Raw genomic sequence first — 18,600 nt, 5'->3', positions numbered from 1 at the left:
TCAGTATACATTAACAGTAGACCAAAGATATAGATGTTAGATGCTTTTGGCACAAATGGAACCCCATACGGCCGTGCCTCATCCAGACGGTCTTCAGAGGCCCAGAGGAAAAGTGAGTTTGAGAACACTACTAGCTTACAGCCCTCAAACTAACCTAACATTACCTACATGCTTTTTATAATAAATATCAGAAATTACCTCCTCATCATCAGAAACATCCTGCAATAACATATATAAAAAAAAAATACCAGGATTTTCTTTGGAGTGGGTGAAAAAGGAAGTAATTCGACTTGAAAAACTTTGACGTTTACAACTTTAACAATATCCTTGTCTCATTTTTTCATACTCTAGTCGATTAAAGTCTAACAGCAGAGGCTGTTTTCTATGTCTTAAGGTGATTGTACTCTTCTGCTAATTTATCAGTATAGCAGATAGCTCCATCCTCTGTTGCTATGGCATTGAGAGTAAAAGGAAACACTGTATTTATTTGTCAAGATTGTAATTTTTCCAGGTTATGCAGAGACTTGTGGGAGGAAGTGAGTTTATGAGAAAACTCTCGTGTCACTTTTAAAGCACAAAAGAAATCAACTTCACAAGTCTTTAAGAGTCAAGTTTTGGGCTTTCACTTGAGGACAATCCCATATGCAGCAGCAGCTGTGATGGAATGTAAAGAGGAAGAATATAAATAGCCCCTGCAGTCCTCCCTTCAAACATCAACACTTGTGCATCCTTTCGAGGATTTGTTTTTGATGTCATATTCAGGTTTGGAGAAGCCGAGATGCTCGGCTTGGAGTTGCAGAAATAATCTGCGGTGGGATGCCTGACAAGGTATTTCAGGGTTACCCACAAAGCAGAGAGGAAACAGAGGTGACGTAATATTTACCTGAAGTGTGTTGCCAAGGATCAGCACATGCAGTGTCATTCCTGGTGCTGTCCAGCTCGTTGAAGGTTTGAAACCCCCTCTTTGATGCCACTGTTGCCTTATTATCGTTACTCACATTAAACGCAGTGTGAGAGCCTCTGCTTTGAATTCCCTTGAAGGAGTATTACAATATGAATGAGATTTGTTGTGCAGGAACAGAAGGTGGTTGATTGGCCCGTCTGATGATCGGTTTCAAAAACTGTGATAGCGCATGAGGTTCAGAGCTTTCTTGTGACATGTGCAGAGATTCAGAGAGAAGATGCCCCCTGGCGTGTATGCAAATGAGACCAAACTGCCTTTGAAACCGTGTTGACCGATCTCTGGATCTGAAACGAGGCTGTGAATTACACTTCATACAGTACATAATAATCGCACCGGAGGAAAACAGGCTTTGTTTGGCATTCTATTATCTGATGATAGTCCCTTCATAACGTGGAGTGGAATAACAGTGCACGCTCAGACACATTTTCTCCTGTTTGAGACACAGAAAACATGACTTTTATGACCCTTTCCTGAGTTAGGCTTCACTGGAAAACTGCATTATTATTTAAGCTTGTTGCTATGGTATTTTGAGATGAAAGGAGTGGATCTCTGCAGGCTTAACTGCAGCTTTTTTGATTTTTTTTCTGTATATTTCTGACAACACACAGCATTAAATCTACTATTTCGGATGAAAATGTTTATCCCGCTTTTGGCTTTTGCCATTTTTTATTTGCAATCAAATGAAAGAGACTAATCTGCACTTGATTAAATTTCTGTCTCTGCACATCAAGGCTAAAAGCATTCGCAATATAAAAAAAAATATGTGTATTTGTAGCTCTGCAGCATTTTCATTAATGATTCTTGACAAATCTCTAAAAGATAAACCCAAAAAGAAAAGATAATTGCCTGACTTGATATGTTTTGATGGTCAAATACCAGAACAAAGTGTGAACATGTTATGGCATCACGTAAAAAAGAAACTGCATCCAAATCTTCTGTCAGTGCATCTGATTTGTTAGAAATGATCCAGAGAGCACGTTTGAAGATCACTATATTCCCTGATTGTAACATGATCTCCTTATGTAACAGCAAAAATGCACTGGTGTTAGTTGGAAGCACTTGGCAGAAAACTTCAAAGTGTATCAACAAGAACCTAATGGGTTTTTGTAGCCACAGGTAGTTTTTGCCAATTTCTCAAAGCTCACTTAAGTTGCGCCACTGCCCTGCAAACACGTTTTCTTTGTCATCGACGGAAGAGCCGACACAACAGGAAAATCTTTTCTGCAATTGACATTTTTTACATCCCAGAAGGGTTAAAACACATTTTGAGGTACTATAAGTTGTCTATCAGTAAATTTGTGTAAAGTTAACCATCAGTACAGTAGGACATTTATTTTTATTGTTTCTATTATTTGATTTGATTTGATTTAAATTGTTTCTAGCATTTATTTTTAATATGTAAGTTTGGGTATCGATTTGATACCAAGTAATTAAGAGTATTACCAATATCAATAACACTTTTTTTCTTTAAATGTATTATAAAATAATTTTGAAAATACATTTTTTGTTGTTGTACACCCTTAAGGCATCTCAGAGTAGTACTGAATAAATAAAACGCGTATTGTGAAAAATGTCGTAATGAATTGTCGAACGCGTATTAAAAGGTTTGATTTAATATTAAATATTGTTTCATCTCTACCAGATACTAGCTGGTGCTGACCAGACAGTGACTGTTTTTTTCTTCATTGTGCCTTTGGGGGTTCTATAGAAATGCATTGATTAAAAACAAACAAACAAAAAAGGAATTGATATAAAAGTAATAAGAAAATAGCTGTAATTACTCATAATCACATACAGTATATGTATATAGAGAAAGATTTTCACAGTTATGCATACAGTAAACACTAAAGTCACATTAGAGTCATGAAAGTAACTAAAGTCAAGTTTATTTATTGCTTGAAAAGCAATATATCAAATATAACATTTATATCATATAAATGTTATAAATGCAGATTACTGATGAAAATTTAATATTTTTTTATATATGTGAATAAGAAGGCCTTTTTTGAACAGAATCCAGATAGCTGAGAATCTTTTAGCAAACTGTGCCCCGGGTGTTTGCTAGTCATGCTATTGACGGTGTGAACAGACAAAATGTTCTGCAGGGTTTCTCAGCTGTGCCAAAAATTAAACATGTAGGATGAAGCGCCTAACTGCCAGCAAACAAACCGAGTGCTATCCACCCCTCTGCCTCAAACTGAGGTTAAGAAAGAAATTGCATTACGCCACAGATCAGCAAACAGCGCCTGAGAAGGTTTGCTCCCGCTCGGCTGCGTCGCACAGGCTTCCAAACAAAACAAAACGCTGCCTGAAGTTGGATTTTTTTTTTCTAACTGAAGGATTGCTCAAAGTGGAAAATGAGACAATAAAATGACAATTTGGAAGCAATGGAGCAGTTTGTTTTTGCTTTTGCGCAAAAAAGTTCTCAAGCTCCACTTTTACAGAAGAACATAAACCGCTTCACTCCAGAGAGGAAGTGTCCCTGAGGCTAAAAATGACGAATGAGATCATTTTACGTTACCTGGACAAAAGTGGAGGAATAACTTTAATCAGTTTGCAACCAGACAACTGTATCTCAACTTTTATTTAAAAGTACTTTTTTTTCCAAAGAAATATTTTGTTATTCAAATGAAAACCACTAAAAAGACCTGATCAATAACCCTCAAACCACTTCAAATACAAAGTACTTTAAAAAAAGAAGTAATTTGTTTTATTTTTATGTATTATAAACCAAACTATTTTATGAAAAGCAGATAAAAACAGCAAGGAGAAAGAAAATGTTCCCCCTTTTTTAGGGAGAAAACCTCAGAAAAAGCAAATAATTGTTATTTTATATACTTAAACATGATCTACCACAATAAATCTTTTTAGGATCAAAAAGTAAGTTTGAATACTCCCGAAAACATAATGCAAAAATAAAGAATAATAGAAATATTTCAGTATGTTTGTGTTTTTGCCTCCTTAACATTTCATAGGCAGGAAGCAAATTCACAGGGAGCATGTCAGAAATGCAAAAAGCAGCAGAGATGACAGATGTTTATTGATCAACGTATTCCCAACAGCCAACATTTGCATGAATCCGTCACCACGTTGGAGCACCACTGTTCCACTTCGGTAATCGCAGAAACCTGGCAGAGACTGCACAGCATCAGGTTGCAGTTAATGGAGTCTGGCCGCGTCACATCATATCCCATGTTAGGAACACAAGCCAGTTTGGCTCCGCGATGCATCTCGAATGTGCAGCAGCCGGTCCAAACACTCAACTCCAGGCTTTCAGGAAAAGGGCTAAGCGTTGATTAAAATAAACCTTTGAGGCAAAAACAGAAAACAAACGCAAAGTGTGATAGTCCATCTTTCTGCTGCTTGAGCACAGGCCTGCATGAGATAGTTTCAGCTAGCCCAATTTTCTGAATAAAATCATACATTTTTCCAGATGTATGAGCTCTCACAGCTTCAAAAGAAATATCTAAAAATACATTTTTCATCTTAAAAAACAACATTTCTACATTTGCAGGTGATAAACTATCAACACCTTCATGCTTGACTTTATTTCTGTTTATATAAAAACATATTCTCAATGTTTTTCCTCTAATGTGATGCTAAATTAAGCATAATTCCAGATCCACCCCAATGAAAGTTGAGTTTTTAGTGTTTTTAACATGTTTTTGAAGCTTTTTTCTGTTGTTGTTGAAGACGATTTAGACATTTTATGTACATGAGGGATGGTCTAAATAAATTTGACTGTTGGACAATATTCCCTATCCCAGGGGTCTTCAACCTTGAACAGTAAAAGAGCCATTTGGTCTCGTTTTTTACTGAATCTAGAAGGAGCCGTATCTTTACTTTTTACCTTTCGTAGAGGACAAATTAGCAAAAAATCTAGCTCGTTACTTAATTATTAGATAAGCTATAAATTAACATAAATATCCTCCGTAAATGTAATCAACCAAAAATGTTAGCATCTTGCTAAAAGAAAAGCTAAACTCTAAATTAGCATTAAAACTCCAGTAGATAACAAATTTGCCAAAAATGTTAGCATATATTGCTAAAATATTAGCTAAACTCCAAATTACCATAAAAACTCACTAGATGTCAAATTATTCATAAAATCTAGCTTGTTGTTTAATTACTAGCTGAACTCTAAAATCACCTCAAATTCCTCAGTAAACTAAATTAGTCAAAAATGTTAGCATGTTGCTAAAATAGAAGCTACATTCTAAATTATCCCCAAAAAAGCTTCAGTAGATAACAAATTATCTGAAAACATCAGGATTTTTTCTAAAACATTAACTAAACTCCAAATTAGCCTAAAACGTCCAGTGGACAAAAAAACTAGCAAAAAATGTTAGCATGTTGCTAAAATAGAAGCGCTAAATTCTTTTGAAAATTACTATTATATTTTTCTTCAGCCAGAGATCAACAATGGAGAGATAAAAGAGCGATCAGCATGGACTTGTAGAATATTGAAGGATAGCCATCAAATAAGCGTCATACACCTCTTCTTATTCTCTTTTTATTGGTTGCTTGTGCATTTTGTAAATTTTTTGTAAATCATTTTGTAAATGACAAACTAAACCAATAAACCTAAACCTGATCTATCAAGACAATTGAGTCATTTTGCTTCATGCTTTAAGGATTCGAATTCGAGTTTTTAATGATAGGTTGTGAACCGGCAATACAGTGCAAAAGGGTTAAACTAGCATAAGATTTGAACTAAGAGGAATTAGAATCTACTTAATTAAGGTACTCAGAGATTAGAATAGATGGGACAAATAAAAACGTAGGTCTTTATGACGCTTGTCTTTGTGTCCAAGTGGGTTTTATTGTTTAACATCCAACAGGACAGCAAGGTGCTACCAATCAAGCCTTCATCACAGCTCTCTGATACCCAGGAAATGTATGCACACGGTAACAAAGCGCAGAAAAACACCATGATCTTCAAAGCGGAAGGGTCGACATGGGCCTTCCTGCTTTTGTGTGCATCAACAATGGTGCAGCAACAGGTCACATGAGGGGTACTCCATGCAGGTAAGATCTAAACCTTCAGTTTTACCTGCTTTCTTTGTAAATGGAACAAATATGACTCAGACATAAATCATGTTTTAATTCAAAATCGATTCGAAAAAGTGATGAGTGTCGACGCATTTATTTTATTGATCATTCAACTTTGCAAATACAGAAGAATTTAAATCAACTGTTTCTAAAACGGGGAAGTTTCTCCGCCTCACTGGAGGTTTGCCCCTGATCCATCACTGCATTTTCTGGTGCGTCTGCTTATATCTTTGACACCACATCCAAGAGAGGTTCAAAAACAGCCCTGCATGTTGTGATGTATTAGTTAAAAACGCAGGACCCAGCTGTGAAGCTCGATCTGTATTCATGGCACAGTTTTAGAACAGCATGGGTCGATTCATGTGTGCCCCCAGAGGACGGGGTTTATCAGTGCCGGCCTTCTGTGTGCGTGACTGCTGATATGGAAAAAAAATGAGAATAAACACAAAAGATTGATGGTTAATTTTGTACCCAAATAGCCTCAAAAGTTACACCTGTCCACCCTAAAAAGCTCTTCTTGTTTCATCAATTCTTCTGTTTCAAACCCCGCCTCCTCCGTCTTCCACTCTCACTCCACGTCTGTTTCTTTGAATGATTGACCCTAAGTATTTATTCACTACATCAACCACATACCTCCACCGTCTCCTGTTCACCCTACAGACACATAGTCGTCTGCATACATCAGTTCACTGAGGCTCCTGCCTGACCGGATCTGTCAGCCTATCCATCACCACTCTAAGCGAAAGGGCGCTCGGCGCTGACGCCTAATCCATCCTCACCTGGATCCTGTCTGTCACTTTAACAGCACATACCCACTTCCTCCCTGTGTTCTTACCTGTCCCGTCCACCCTCGCACACATCCGTGTCTCTCTTTTCCTTCCCAGAATCCCCCTCAGGCTTCCAGTCCACAGAGACTGCCCTTCTCCATCATCATCAAAGCATGTAAACCAGGACGAAGCTCTTTCTTCTGAGAAGCAAACCTCCGCAGGTTTGTTATCTGAGCCACTTCTTAAACCAGTCCCCTGCTTTCCTTTATTCATCTCCCTCCATCTGTCTCTCGGTTTTCATTTACTCTCATCATTATATCTAACTGAAATCTATCTTTGTTGTTTATGCTTAAAAATAAAGCAGAACCCAACCTTCTTTAAGCAAACAGACGGACAGAAAAAAGCAAGAACTCAGAGTTTACATAAAAAAAATAAAAAAATCAACAAAAAAATGATAAAAGACTTGCAGAAATGGAAACCATAACTTCAGTTATTTATTTTTCATTAGCAGTCTGTTATTGTGTCTGCACCCTGATTATTCCACACCTGATGTACTGAATTGAAATGTTGGGAAACACAAATAAAACATATATAAAATACATTTCACCAAAAAAAATAAAGTTACTTTTAAGATCTATCCACTCAATTATTTTTTTATTAAATATATTCAAATTTGCAATTTTAGTACATTGTAGTATTTTAAAATTAATGTACATAGTGCATGATGTTTACCTCAGTATATTTAAAATTCATTTGAAAAAAATCAAATCAAGTTAAATCAATATTTATTTACATAGCACTTTTCATATGAAACATAACTCGAAGTGTTTTACATATTACTGTAATAAAACAAATATAAAAATAAGCATGACAAACAACAAAAAAATAAAATAAAAAAGACAAAGTAATAATAATTTTAAAGAAAATGCAACTTTCAAGAAATGTCAAAAGTTACAGAAATATGTTTTTTATACAGACCATCAGGTTATTTAATGATCTTTAACCACAAATCAAAGAAGCTAAATCAATTAACACATTTTTTTTAAAAAGTTGAAAATGTTCATATTTACAAAAATATGTCTGTTGGCTTTGTTTATACTTCACAGATATATTACATGTTTGAATTAAAGAAATTAACATTTGTTGGTGTACAATATAAGTTGTACTTTTATATATTTTGTTTATTGTTTCAATAGGGTGAAAAGTGCACCAGCAGCTATATTAATTAAGTAAAAAGGGCAGATCACATTTTTTTTTTTTCATTTTTCTGTTCTCCTTTATCGTCACTAAAATAGAACAAGTTTGCTTATTGTATCAATTAAATTAATACGTTTTAAATTTAATAAATACATAGCTAATTAAGTCGTGTGTTGCATATAAGCTACAAATTACTTCATTTTATTTATTTATTTTAACCTTCATTAGTTATATAAGTTTCACATTTCCTTTTTTCCCCAAGAAAAATAACAAGTTTTGGCCAAAATAAGATAATAATTTGTAGTTTGACTAATTTAGGTCTGATTTAAGATCGTAGGTCTTTTCAGCAGCGTTCTGCTAGATCAGGGGTCTACAACCTAAAGCTCTGGAGTCTCTTTTAACCCACCCATTGTGGCATTTTGGTTTTGAAGAAAAAGGCTAATAATTTGAAAAAATGTTAAGTCTGTTAGATAAATTAAATGCATGCTCTATCTATGCTGCACAACAGTGTTTAGTTGTTGGTGCTCAGTGGCAACGTTCCTAAAGCGTATAATTGTGTTTCAAAAACATGTTTTGGCTATTTATAGACAAATAGTACACTTATAATTAAGTTATTGTAGATATTTTAAAGCTCCATTTCATAAAAAAATTGCTTAATGGCCACGATAAAGTGATCGATTGAAAACATCTGATCCAAGTGATTAGCACTTACGTGGAGAACTGATGAATCTAAATCTTCAACTCACTTTACTCACCTTTTGTCCCCTGAACCCTCACCATCATTGTCTGACATTAAACTTTCTTCTTCTATGAATGTATACTCGGATGAAAGAGCATCTCTCTCCTTTTTCGCCCAGGGCGTCTTTTTTTTCCCGCCTGGTGCCTTGGCTCTAAAATGGGGCTCCCACTGGGACCCCCCCAAAGCTCTCTACTGCGTCACAACCTAAAACTCAGCTTCACACTTCTTTCACCTCAAGAGCACCATTCACATGCTTTTCATTAAAGATTAAAGCTCCAGCCATTTTGGTGGATTCATGAAAACATTATTCCATACTGGAAGGAAATTAATGGAAAAATATGGAAAATATGACTTAAAGGGAAAAGTAGACAGACTTAAATAGAGTATATATTCTGCAGATTTAATACAGGATCATGGTGAATATAAGAAGTAATCTGAAAGATTTTTTTTCTCACTGAAAAAAAGTTGGAAACTACAACATATGGTGTTGTTCTTGTTTCTTCCCAACGGTTTTGAACCACAAAAGTGTAAAATCTGGTTTTATTGATGCCTTACTGCTTAGTGTTATACAAATATGGTCAATAAGTGTTAATTATTCCCTTTAGAGCTGATGAATGGAGTCAGACTTTGGTCAGTAAAGCTCAGTGAAGTGTAAGAAGCTGTTTAACGGTTTACTGATTTTTTTTGTCCGCCTGCTTTTTTAACCACAAAACGTTACTGCCTCTGTGCTGAAACCCTTTGTGAAGGTAGCTTAGTCTGCAATTCTTGCAAACATGAAGCTTCAATTATCTCTCTATTATGAAAAAGGAGATAAGGTGAAAATGAGCAGGTTGGAGCAGGAAGTTGGAGACCATGAAATAAATGCATTAGTAAAACAATTCATCCTGATCCAAAATTAACCAAACATAAATAAGCATAATTTACTGTCTAAATTACATCTAGATCGATTGAAAGGGAGTGGGTGGAAGCGAACTTATATAATTCCACATCTCTATTCCGATACATGAAAGACTTGGTGTGATTGAATACTGGAACAAACCACAATGAATTAAAAGGGATGGCATCCATCAGCACTACCAATTCAAGTCTCTGATTGGTCAAAGTTTGACCTGCTTTTACTTACAACAGCGGGAGGATCAAGTTTTTATTTGTTTACTTGGTTCGATTTAGTTCTTGTTTTTTTAGCTTCTGTTTCAGCTCTTCTCATATCTTGATCTCACTTTAAATTTGCTCTTTTCATGACAAATAATGAATTTGGGCCTGACCTAAGAAGATTTCTGCAATGGGAAAACCCAAAATCCAACCTTATGTCACCTTTTCTTAAAGCTTGTTATATTTAGTTATCTTTTTTTTTTTTAACATTAAAGTAATTTCTTTAAAGCCGGTGTTATTTGCACATATTTACATGCAACCAAGCACAAAAATGGAAGGAAATTCATGTTAAAAATGCACATTTCAGCACATATTTTAACTCTAACTTCATCCTAATTAAGTGTGAATAGTCCTTTCCTTTCACTAAAACTCATTTTTTCTTAAGTTGTTTCATCTTATGTCCACTAGTGTCCAGTCTTCTGCATTTGTGCTCTTCATCACCACCATTTTTACATAATATATTGATTCATCTTGAAACCAAAAACAAAAAAAATTGCAATAGTAAAGTTATAGTTTAATAAAACAGTAACAAAGCTCCAAATCCTCATAGGTTTTAGGGGGATACTGCATATTCTGTGCTGGAGGAGCAGACGGATTCTCTCTAACACCAGGGAGGTGGTCATCTTGCACAACAGAAGCATTCAAGCATGTGACCCATCTTCATATTTACACAGCCTGACACACACAGAATTTTTCTGTCACTATTCTTTCTACATTTCAGAGTCGGATTGACAGAGTGGAGAAGAGCAGAGCAGCTGCTTTATAGCTTGTACTGCTGCAACCTCCCATTGTCAGCCTTTATGTTGGGCGGGAAAGAGACTCTAAATTGCCTTTGGCAGTAAGTATAAGTTTGTGTGGTTGTTTGTGCAGTTTGCCTTTCTGTTGTGTAATGGATGTGACCAAAATTTAGCTTAGTTCTCACGCGTTGACAGTTAAACAAGATTTTTATTAAAGTCTTTAACTTGAACCATTTGTTTTTCCTATTGTAAAATTTTTCCCAGTGATCTTTTAATTATAGTTATAAAGTTTTTAGCTAAAATCAAAAAGCCTTTATCGTTTTCTAAGACATATTTTAAGCAGAGCAGCAGTAAAATAATTCTGGTTTGTGGGCGGGACTGTTGACACAGAGCAACCCGCCCCCTTCCCCATTGCTGAGAGCTCTCTGCCTTCTCACGCGCAACCTTGTAGCCTCAAGCTAGCATTAGCGGCACAAAAATACAGACGAGCGATACTGGATCAATCCAGTCGTATAGTTTTAAGCCAGAATCACAATTCGCTACAGTGAACACTCATCATGTCTCGCACATTTTAGTAGCTGTGTTATTTGTGTGATCTTTTTCAAGCATCCAGTTTTCTGATCAAATGTGTTTGGAATACTCAGAAATGCAGTTTTTTGTCGTAAATTCTTTAATATACGTCCTCTACTATAAGAAAAATGCTACAAGAACATGTTAAAAACATAAAAAATATATTATTTTCATAGGAGTGGGTCTTTTAAATAAACATATTATAGTTAGTCTAATTTAAAATAAGAATATAATACACTTTAAGATCTTTGGGAGGACTACTGCAGACACATCACTACTAAATTTAGCTCCAAACTTAAATCCAAGTCAGAACACTTTAAAGCCAACTGTGCAAAAGGTGAAAAGAAACTGCAAGAATTTGACAAAATGAGCTCAGACATTCAAAGATTTGTCTTTATCTCTGAGTTAATTCAGCCAACCCTTCTGTTCTGACTCATCCACACATCAAAACCAGCTCCTCGAGCGAACTTTTCCTTTCCACAAGGGTCTTTTTTATGTCACTTTTCATTGAGGGCAAGATAAAAGCAAATTGAGATCATTTCTTTGACGTTTTCACCATTCCTTCAACCTGTGGTGTCCTTCCTTGCAGCCAGTCGCACAACGTCTGCCTCATTTGTCTAATTAGTTCCACCTTGTCTCCTTTTTGTCCCCATCTTCTTGTTTATGACCCAAATAATTAATCTCAGATAAAGATGTTTTACCGTTTAAAAGCACCTCAAGGACAAAGTAACACCCGTTAAGTTTTTGAATCTACTGCAAAAGTTGTTCAAGAAAAAAAATAAAAATAAAATATACATTTTAACAGAAAGTTTTCTATCTTTTCTGACTGAAATAATCAGATGCAGTGATGAAAAAAAGAATACAAGGCACCTGTGCGACTCATCAAATGACTGCGCTCAGGTTATCAGTAGGCATAGCCTGGATGATTCATGAAGGAATTTGTAACAAGGGACAAAAAGTCGCATGGTGAAATATCTAAAAAGGACAAAAAACACACAAAAAAATGCTCCTACTGTGATTTCTCTTCTCCTCTTTACAAAGAAGGCGCTTTGATTTGGCTCGTTGAAGGGCTTTTTTTTTGGCTGACTTCAATTGGCCCACACACAGTTAGGAAAAGATAAATTACTGGATATGAAATGATTGCATTCTCCTGAAAGCTTCTGGGCGACATTGTTGAAATAGCACAATTTGACTACATTTCACACTCCACGGCAATTTTTGCAGCAGAAACCTACATTCTGCGCTCAAACTAAAGGTAAAAAAAAAAATGCATTTGATTTACAAATATGTATGACACCTCCTTCACATGTAAAAAATAAGTTTACAGCACAGACGAAGAGCAATTTGCTTTAGATCAAAACAAATACGCCTGTCAGCCTCTAATGAGACCGTTTGATGTGATTACCAGCAGGTCGTTTATTGATCTTTACCAGACACACCAGTAATTATGATAAAGCTGCTTTTTAGAGAATCATGTTTGCATGAGAACGGAAAACATAAGTACAGTAAACCAAATTATTCATAATCAGATCTGAAAGCTGGTGGAAAAACAAATGTCAGCTGAAAACTTCAAAGCAATACTTTAAAACAGTGATTTGCAGCATCTAAATTCTAGATTTTCATGATTTTTTAAACATGGTGTATGTGCAATGCTTTAATTTACAAGCTCTGATAGGCTGAGAAGAAATAGAAACATTAAAGCAGCGAGCGGTGCTATTTGGCCCGCAGGCGCTACTGCCCTGGCTGTTGCCTTTGACCCGGCCTCACTGGCTGGGCGGCAACTACACGGCCCTCACTTTCCCCTTCTGCCCCTGCCACCTTGATCCGAGCCACATGTGACACATTCATAAAAAAATAAAAAAATAAATAAAAAGAGTACCTTTTGTGTTAGTTTAATTTCCACAGAAACCTCTTTTTTTTTTTTTTTTTTTTTTTTGGTTGCCTAAACATGATCTATGTAAGTTCTAAAAAGAATTGGCAAAAGTAAACTTTTGGGATTTCTTTGGTAACTGTTTTTTTTTTTTTTTTATTAACTAGGCCCACATTTCTAATAGCTTCATATGATGTACTGTTGCATTCAGCTAAACCCAGGGATTCATTCTTCCATTGTCTTCTTCCAATCATCCAGAACTGGGTCATGAGGGCAGCAGTCTAAGCAAAGGTGCCTAAACTTCCCTTTCCCCGACCACTTCATCCAGCTCCTCTGGAGGGACTACGAGACGCTCCCAAGCCAATGTAGATGTAGAGTCTAGACGTAGTCTCTCTAGCAAGTTCTGGGTCTTCCCTGGGGCCTCCGCCCAGTCGGACATGCCTGGAACACCTCCCTAGGGAGGCATCCAGGATGCATCCGGACCAACCACCTCAACTGGCTCCTCTTGAGGAGCCGCTGCTCTACTTCGAGCTCTCTCCAGGTGACTGAGCTTCTCACCCTCTAAGGGAGAACCCAGCTACCCTATGGAGGAAACTCATTTCAGTTTCTTGCATCCAGGACCTCGTTCTTTCAGTCATGACCCAGAACTCATGACCATAGGTGAATACTGGAACGAAGATCAATCAGTAAATTGAGTGCTTTGTTTTCTGGATCAGTTCTCTTTTCACCACAATGGACCAGTACAGCACCGCACAATGGTGGACGCCGCTCCAATCCACCATCTGATGTTCCCTCACTCGTGAACAACATACTTATCTTTCCACCTGGGGCAGGAGCACTCCACTCACCGGTCAAGAACCATATCCTCAGATTGCGGTGCTGACCCCCATCCCAGCAGCATCACTTTTAATTGCAAACTGCCCCAATTCATGCTGGAGGTCCTGACTCGATACAGCATCATCCTGTGGTCCCTAAACCAGATCCTGTCCGGCCCCTGGTGGCACCTAGAAATTCTGTCCATAAGACTATGAACAGAACGGGGGATGAATGGCACCCCTGCCAAAGTCCAACAAGCAAGCCATGAATTCATTCATTTTTCACAATACTCCAGTAAAAAGGTAGCTTCCAAAGGATGTTCAAGGAGTTATAAGACAATAAGTCTAAAGTCCTAAGATATGTTTTACTAAAGGCTTTTTTTTTTTTTAAGATTCAAAATGATGGCCTCTATCTAAAGTCAAAGGCCCATGAAATTCCGGCTGATGCTGTAGACTTAACCTTGAGGTGTGTGTAAAATTTTGTGAAGATTTCTTGAACAAAAGTTATCTTTTCCTAAATTGATGGAAAGTTTTAAACATTTTTTTTTTAAATCCCATCTTGCCACAAAATGTCTGCCAACCCAAAGATCCTGCAGCCATTCCATAATCATTTTTAAACTTCCTTTGGATATCCTTGACATTTGTTTTGCTTTTGTTTGTTTTTGACCCTCATAAGAGATTTTGGTCTCAATCATTTTATTTTTCTGTGATGTCATCATTTTTTGAGAGGATCGTCTACTATATCCCCCAAATTTTTGTTTTTTAATAATGTAGTGAGGATGATTTTTTTCTTTAAAGGTGTTGAAAGGAAGAATAATTGCATAAACATTGTGTTCCTCACAAGCCATGACATAACACACCTACTACAGGATTACTGCTGCTGCTGCACATAAAGAAAGCCATCCTCATATCTTTTTTTCTTCAAACATTTTCAGCAACCATGCCCAGCTGTTTGCTAATGAAGAGGAGGTTACCTAGAATACCTTTTTCTCACTTAAATATATCACAGCTCCCTAATGCCTACACAGTCTACTATTTAAGATCATCACTATAGGCTGCTTTGTTAAAAAAAAAAGATGTAGGCGTAACCCTTTTTCCTGCTGGCCTACTGCTCTTGTTTGCTGTGGTTCTGAAAACATAAGCAGAATCGTGGAAACGAAGGTTTCTCCGGTATTACAGAAAAATGAATCAAAGCCAGCCAGCTTTAGATAATCGCAGAGAGGCACTCGGTGGAGAGATCAAAAGTAGAGCGTGTCTGCACCTGTCAGTAACTGGGATGTGTGTTAGCGCCACATAAACGCCACAGGTCTGAATTCAAGCAGCAGCAGAGGAGAGCTGCGGTTGCCGTTTTTAGGATTTTAGGCGACGAAATGGCAACACATATCTCATAAATTCAATTTTTTCAATTGAGGATCAAACAGAATAACCTAAGAAACACTGTTTGTTGGTAAAATTAAGACATCTCATTGCAGGATGGTTGTACATTATTTAGGATCTGCTTTGAAAGAGGTTTCTCAGGATTTTATCGTGAGATTTATCAACATTAGAGCTGAACAGCAACTCCCAAAAAACTGCAGGGTTGTTGAGAAAAAAGCAATTTGAAAATGGATGCAGCAGCAACTCATAAATGCTTCTTACTTCAGTAATAATTTGGTAGAAGTGATAAATTACAGGTCTGAACTCAAACATAATGATGGGCTGTTGTTAGCCATGTCGAATATTGCAAAATATGAGATTTTTCCACCTTCAAATTACCTGATTTTCTTTGGTCTCAGAGGAAAATGGACTAAACTGCATTCCGTTAGCCCACTTCCTTCAAAAAAAATACTCTTTTATTGAATACAACAGTACAACTGCTCGTTCACACAAATATATAGTCAGACATTTAGGCTTGTAGATACGGTTAAGACAATCTGCTGTAGTGCAAACCGAGCATCAGAATAGGGAAAAAAGAGCATGTAAGTGACTCTGAATGTGGAATGATGGGTATTTAGCAACTACTGAAATACAGGCACAAAAAAAAAATAAAAAAAACATGGCACCAGAGCATCATTAGCCAGAAGTCCCCAACTGAAGTTCAAATGAAGTTTACCCAAGAAAAAAAAACGCCAGAACAGTGTTATAATTGGGGTTAAGGTAAGGGATAGGAACCTTCTAGTAAGGATACTCAAATTCAGCTTCTGGCTAATGACGAGTTTCAACAACCTTTAGTGTTGAATGGTCAGAAACAGAGAAAATATCCAGCAAGCGGCAGTTCAAAAATGTCTTGCTGATGCCAGAAGTCAAAGAATAGTAGCTCAAAGAACCACTGGTTACATCCGAGGTCTGCAGAAGAGCATCTCTGACAACATGTTCAACCTTAAGGCAGATGGGCTACAACAGCAGAAGACGACACCCGGTGGCACTCCTATCAACTAAGAACAGGAAACTGAGGCTACAATAGTAGATTGGAAAAACCTTGCCTGGTCTGACTAGTCTCCATTTATGTTGCAACGTTCGGATGGTAGGGTCAGAATTTAGCGTCAACAATATGAAACCATGGATCAATCAGTGGTTCAGGCTGGTGTAATGTTGTGGGGTATAATTTCTTGGCACACTTTTGGCCCCTTAGTACCAAGTGGTCATGGTTACAACATGACAGCCTACCTGAGTACTGTTGCTGACCATCCCAGTGTACCATCTTTTGATACTACTTCCACCAGGATAAGGGACCATGTCTTAAAGCTGGAATCATCTCTGACTGGTTTCTTATGACAATGACTTCCCTGGACTCTAATCACCTCCTCAGTCACCAGATGTCAACCCAAAAGAACACCTTTGGGATGTGGCGGAATGGGAGATTGGCATGTTCAGCCAACAAATCTGCTTTCATGTCAATATGAACCAAACTCTCTGAGGTATGTTTCCAGAAACGTGTTGAATTAAGGCAGTTCTGAAAAGGAGGTCCAACTCAGAACCAGCAAGCTGTACCTACTAAAGTGGATGTCACATTTTAACCCACAAAATACTTTTTTAAAAAAGTGGTAGTTTGTGTATTAAAATGTAGTTTAAAACTTTCTAGAGGTGATTAAAAAAGAGAGAAAAACAAATGAAGTTTATGTCTGGAAAAAAGGAAAGTAGCAATTTTTTGTCCAAAATTTCAAAGAAATTCTTTGCCAAATATGTCAGACGAAACACAAAAATATTAGTTTAGTCATATTTGAAAATAAAACCTTGTTTTAACCGTGATGAAACTCTCCTGCAGGCAGAGGGAATTCCAACTGTGCAACTCAGTGTCTCAAATCAATACTTTAAAAGCAGTTTTTACAGTATTCAAACTGTCCTAACAACACTTCAGCTAACTTTACACAACTTTATGCTTTTGAAAATGAATCGATCATTTTTTTTTTTTTAACATGGTATGTTTTGCCGGTAGCCTCACCGTAAAACCTGTGGCTTTAACAAAAAGCCTTTGTGTAGCAAAGCAAAGAAAAAAAGAAGAAAAAGAAAATCACGAAATTGATCCGTACATTGACTTACCACAGAGGTGAAAGAGCACAGAGTAGAAGCCCCCTGAAGAGAAAGATGCACTAACACTCCTGTTATCTGGCCTACAGGTGAGACCAATTTATTCTAAGTGGTTTATTTTCACTGCACTTGGAGAGTTTTGACAGAGTAAAACAGCATTTTCTTACTATGGCACAACAGGGAAGGAATAATTTGCTGCAATAATTTTCTGAAAAGAAAGTATCACTGTCAAGGAGGCGCCGAGGGAGGGATTTGTGGATAAATGATGAAAATAAAGAAATCCAGACATGACGGTTTAATAGAAAAAATGGGCTGTTTGACAGGATGAGAAGGTTTATTATTATTATTATCATCTAAAATATAAGCAAAAAATTTGTGAAAAATAGCAAGAATTATCAAAAGGCTTTTTTTGTTTCTAGGAAGAGCGTAAAGACTTTTAACATTTGTTGATTACATTTTTGAGATAATAAATGTACTCAGAAAGAGCATTTCTAAAACTCATAATCAAACTTTTTGTCTTTTTATTTGTTTACACAACTCAAAAAACCTTGAACTGTTGTTATTTTGCTCGGTCAAGAAAAAAAAAATCAGTGGAAGCAAAATGACCTTCAATCCTTCATTTACTCAGTTATGTTTTTCTCAAGCTGTACTGTCACAAAAGTTTATAATTTAACAATTTATCTGAGGCTTGTAGAGTCTGAGATCCAGCATTTCTGAAAACTTTTTATTATTTTATTGATTTAACTTTAAGCTAAGTGTTAAGCCGAGTCCTTAGTTTCTAGGAAGACCGGCAGGTATTTTGAAGTCATGGATGGATGAAATTTCTAAGTTTCCACTGATAAACTGTGAAAATGCTTTTATAGTTCATAGGCTGACGGATTCCACAGTATAACATGAAGTGGTCATAAAAATTGCAAGACTCATTTTTTTTAAAACGGCTGCTTCTGGCAAGAAAATCTGACCACAGAGAAAAAATATGGCGCTCAAAATAATAGCCAGAAGTCCTTCCCCCTGTTTACTTTGTGATTCACAAATAAAAAAATGGCATTTCCTCTGCTTTTTCTCCAGAGGTAAACAGGTGTAGTTATACAAATTGGAACACTTGTTAATATTGACTTGACAGAAATAGAGCGATTAGCGTTCTCTGTCCCATTTGAAGCTCATTTGTCACACTAAACTGCTAGACAGTTGCAGTTTATTCGCATTTAAGAACTTAAAAGCTGATATTTC

At 36.6% G+C, this 18,600-nt stretch overlaps 1 long non-coding RNA gene across 1 annotated transcript in view; it reads right to left on the bottom strand.

Annotated features, from left to right (window-relative positions):
• LOC112150993 overlaps nucleotides 1-17,704 on the bottom strand; it is a 59,226-nt gene extending 41,522 nt beyond the window's left edge. The window contains exon 1 of the long non-coding RNA XR_002920049.2: nucleotides 17,383-17,704. This is a non-coding gene — a long non-coding RNA (uncharacterized LOC112150993). The remainder of the gene's footprint in view (nucleotides 1-17,382) is intronic.
• Between the last annotated feature and the right edge of the window lie 896 nt (nucleotides 17,705-18,600).

This window comes from Oryzias melastigma, linkage group LG20 (genome assembly GCF_002922805.2).
Source record: "Oryzias melastigma strain HK-1 linkage group LG20, ASM292280v2, whole genome shotgun sequence".
In the NCBI taxonomy this organism is placed as follows: Eukaryota; Metazoa; Chordata; class Actinopteri; order Beloniformes; family Adrianichthyidae; genus Oryzias; species Oryzias melastigma.
The sequence above is the reverse complement of the archived record's forward strand: the minus strand, read 5'-3'. Positions and strand labels throughout refer to the sequence as shown.